This window comes from Ranitomeya imitator, chromosome 5 (assembly GCF_032444005.1).
Source record: "Ranitomeya imitator isolate aRanImi1 chromosome 5, aRanImi1.pri, whole genome shotgun sequence".
In the NCBI taxonomy this organism is placed as follows: domain Eukaryota; kingdom Metazoa; phylum Chordata; class Amphibia; order Anura; family Dendrobatidae; genus Ranitomeya; species Ranitomeya imitator.
In genome coordinates, this window is record NC_091286.1 from 46,118,946 (window position 1) to 46,123,965 (window position 5,020).

Genomic DNA, 5,020 nt, shown 5'->3' on the forward strand with positions numbered 1-5,020 from the left:
ACAATAAATTTAGATTTAGCGGATGCACTTCTTCCTTTTAGCCTTATGATTGCAGCACTCAATGTGAATTGGTCGCCCCGGACAGGAAACAGTCTCTTCTGAAAGTTCCTCTCGGCATATTTTCTAATAAGGTATGGAATGATTTATAGAAAACAGTAACGTTGATACTAAATATAACCGTTTTATTACGTTGTTGCATAGAGACTGGAGGAAACCTGTAGTTAAAAATAAGATGTTCTCTTTGGTCTTGATGTTGACTTCGGGAAACCATAGAATAATGTTTATTCCTAATGACTAGCCAATACCTGAGATTCGTCTCTCCATTTTTATTTTTTCACCATTTTTATCTTGCTTGTTTTAGTAAATGTTATTTTCCCCGTTAAAGAGAACCTGGCATCAGGTCAAAAGCGTCCAGTTTTTGCTGTTATTTTATCCTTGACACTTTTTAAAATAAAAATATAAATCCTACATACGGTTCCTGAGATATGGACCTTTTTATTAAGTGCTAAATTTTATAGTCTTTACCAAAGGGGCGTAGCTCACAGAGTAATAATGTAGAGCTGCCTAAAGATCGGCCCCCGAGGAATCCTGTGAGCCACGCCCCCAATAAAAACCATAAAAAATAGCGCCTAAAAAATTGCTTTATTTCTCAAACCGTATGGCGGATTAAAAAAAAAATTCTTATACAGGAGAATATAGCCTTACACAACGTCATATCAGTGCTGAAAATGACAGTTTAAACATAATTTTTTCTATGTCTTTATTATCAACAACATTATGAAGGGACCTAGATTAGACTCGCTGCATCCCCAACCTGTACACGTAACCCCACTTTAAGCATTCATCCCTTCCCATAAATATTTTATTTTTACGTGGTGTAAGGCCACGTTCACAGTCAGTAATTTGGTCAGTATTTTACATCAGTACTTTTAAGCCAAAACGAGGAGTGGAATAATCAGAGGAAAAGTATAATAGAAACATATTCACCACTTCTGCATTTATCACCCACTCCTGGTTTTGGCTTACAAATACTGATGGAAAACACTGACCAAATACTCAACCTATGAACGTGGCCTAAATGTCGCTGTTTTCCTGAATCTGATTGGCTGCAGCATGCCATGTTGGCATGAACCTGTAAAGATAAAGACCGGTTAGAATTTGGGATAGCTTTGGCATTGGAGTGGTGGAGGGTTAACTGGACACCCCCTTTAATTCTACACATGGTTATAGTATGTGAGTACGGATGTCATTTTTATTATTCGTAGTGACATTCTGACACTTTTTATGTCTTCCTCAAAATCTCTTTAAAGTCCTTCAATGTTAGAAGAACATGGTTAAATAGTTAAAGGTCTTCTACTCATCCTGCCCAACTCGAAACGTCTCTCAAGTCATAAAACAGGTTTCATTCAGCACCGTATTGTCCAGTGTCATCAGGTCTGAAGACTCATTTAAATTCTTGACACTTTCAAAGAAAAACACATCAGAAGAAGGTGAACTACGTGGAAGTGCTGTAATTACCGATTGTCCTTTTGTTTGGGTAACTTTGGTCTTCAGGGGATACTTCGGGCTGAGCACTTGTCATAATTCCACTGTCTTTGTTGCTTTAACCGGCTATTCTTTGTGTCTTTAGTGAAAACTGGTTTACCATTTGGATAGAATGTGAAGAATTTTTGAAAAGAAAAAAAAATTCTGGCAAATTTTTGTATTACTTATCTTGTTTGCATTGAGATATTTGTAGTTAGCAACAAACCTGACTACAAGGCCTGGGCTAGACAGCGACTGTGGTTGCCCCTGATTTCCATTTCTAAACAGTGACTTTAGTGAATGCATTAAAGGGGTATTCTCATCTCCAAGATCGTATATATGATATAATATGCAGCAGGTGTAATAATAATAGTATCACCAAACACCTCCAATTAGAAATGAGGTATAGTTCTTCTGATTCGCTATGTTGTTTTCTCCACGTGTAAGGCATAGCAGTAGCTTATATATTTCTGGTTATGACCTCTAACAACTAATTGCCTGTCACTATAACCTTAGTGGACTGTGAGGTGTGCTTGGGATCAATGTTCTGTTGAAAAGGTCCAATGACAACCAAGCTTTTGCTTCCTCATAGAAGTTAAATTCTGCTTGGATTTCATGATACTTGATTGAATCCATCTTTTTCTTCACATACTGCAAGTTTACACTGTCAGAGGAAGCACAGTAGCCTTGGAACATCACCAAGCCACTGCCTTGCTTCACTGTAGGCTTCACTGAGCCACCACAATGCTTCACTCTAGGCAACACTGAGCCACCACCATGCTTCACTGTAGGCATCAATGAGCCACCACCATGCTTCACTGTAGGCATCAATGAGCAACCGACATGCTTCACTGTAGGAATCACTGAACCACAGCCTTGCTCCACTGTAGGCATCACTGAGTCACCAGCATGCTTCACTGTGGACATCACAAAGCCACCACTTTGCTGCACTGTAGGCATCACTGAGTCACCACCATGCAACACTGTGATCACGAGGCGACGCCATGATTCACTATAGGTATTACCAATCCGACGCCATTCTTCACTGCAGTCATTACAGAGCTACCACTGCGCTTCATTGAAGGCATCATCAAGCCACCGCTATGCTTCACTGGAGGCATCATTAGTCAACTTTGCAGAGTTAGTTGGCGGTTATGACTTGCTAGAAATGTGATGTATAAATTTCTGCCAAAAGCTGGTGTCTGGTAATATATCATGTTTCTAGTTGGTCATAACAGTCAGGTAGCTCTACTAAGTAATAAACATGCACATCATGAAGGGAGTTAATGTAGTCAGTCATTATAAGAGGAATTTTAAGTTGATTTTGGCAAAACCATTTACTAGAGTTGTGCTGAGCTTTATAAATCCTTCTTGCTTGATTGCAAACAGTAGAAAGTTTGTAAATGTTACTAATAAACCTAATTTACAGTGGCATTTGAATAACTTTGACTGCAACTGTATGTCAATCTGCAATTTTCTTAAGTAATCTAGTTTCTTTCAGGAGACCAAAAACATTCTTAGATTTATTGGTTTATTATGAGACTCACCCAAATGTTTATGGCTTGGCAATAAAAAAATATAATTAGATCCTGAAGTTCTCACATAATCTTCCCACTGTCAATGGCCATTGCCAAAGAAAACTTATCACTAAACCCATTTGACACTCTGTTTGTCATTAAGCTTATTGGCCGCCGTCGTTGCTGATAACACATTATAACAGCTGCCACCAATTCATAGGTGTAAACAATCAACTACAGGTTACATAACGAGTGTGAGCGATAACCATAAAGATAAAGGAAGTAAATCAATTCAGGCGAGTAAAGGTATGACGGCCTAGAAAACCAAAGTGAAAAGATTTATTCATAGTTTATGCCACACCTCATGTAACGTCAGGTCCTCCTGCCGTACACAGGAATCTGATCAGACGTCTAATATTTAAAATTACGAGTCTTGAGGACATGTGCAATCTGGGTCTTTACAGATAATAAAATTATCTATGTGTAAACTTGTTTCTATTCATGTAGATTGTGCTCATGTGAATTATTTCATATGTATGTTCTAGTCATATAATTTCTGAGGATCTTATTAGACCTAGGCCAACACTGATGAGAAGGAGGCATCACCTCTGTCTAGAGGAAAGAAGGTTTAATCATCATTGCCATAGATGCAGATTCTTTACTGAACAAGTATTGAAACTATGGATTCTTCATAAGAGCAGTGAGACTATGGATTCTTCATGGTAAAAGCAGTGAGACAATGGATTCTTCACGGTAAGAGCACTGAGACTATGGATTCTTCATGATAAGAGCAGTGACACTATGGATTCTTCACGGTAAGAGCAGTGTGACTATAGATTCTTCACGGTAAGAGCAGTGTGACTATGGATTCTTCACGGTAAGAGCAGTGACACTATGGATTCTTCATGGTAAGAGCAGTGAGACTATGGATTCTTCACGGTAAGAGCAGTGTGACTATGGATTCTTCACGGTAAGAGCAATGGGACTATGGATTCTTCACGGTAAGAGCAGTGACACTATGGATTCTTCATGGTAAGAGCAGTGAGACTATGGATTCTTCACGGTAAGAGCAGTGTGACTATGGATTCTTCACGGTAGGAGCAATGAGACTATGGATTCTTCACGGTAAGAGCAGTGAGACTATGGATTTTTCATGATAAGAGCAGTGACACTATGGATTCTTCACGGTAAGAGCAGTGACACTATGGATTCTTCACGGTAAGAGCAGTAACACTATGAATTCTTCACGGTAAGAGCAGTGAGACTATGGATTCTTCACGGTAAGAGCAGTGAGACTATGGATTCTTCACAGTAAGAGCAGTGAGACTATGGATTCTTCAGGGTAAGCGCAGTGAGACTATGGATTCTTCATGATAAGAGTAGTGACACTATGGATTCTTCACGGTAAGAGCAGTGAGACTACGGATTCTTCACGGTAAGAGCAGTGAGACTATGGATTCTTCACAGTAAGAGCAGTGAGACTATGGATTCTTCATGATAAGAGTAGTGACACTATGGATTCTTCACGGTAAGAGCAGTGAGACTACGGATTCTTCACGGTAAGAGCAGTGAGACTATGGATTCAACTAAATGGAAATTGAAGAAGAAATGCGGCACTCACCCATTTGCATTGATTTTGTAGTCTTTATTACACCATTAAAGGTTTAAACTAATTCAGTCCATGGGAGCTGGACCTGTCGAAGCGCTGAGTGCGCGAAACGGCCGTCGTCCACTTTCCTCTCCCCGCACCCCTCGGAATACCTGCCGCTCCCATGGACTGAATTTGTGTAAACCTTTAATGGTGTAATAAAGAATACGAAATCAATGCAAAAGGGTGAGTGCCACATTTCTTCTTCAATTTCCATTTAGTTCATTCATTGTTTTATGCTGAGCACCTATTACTCGACATTTTGCAAAACTGCACGCTGGTCTAACTTACGGATCCACCATATAAAATAGCGCATATGACCCTGGTGCCG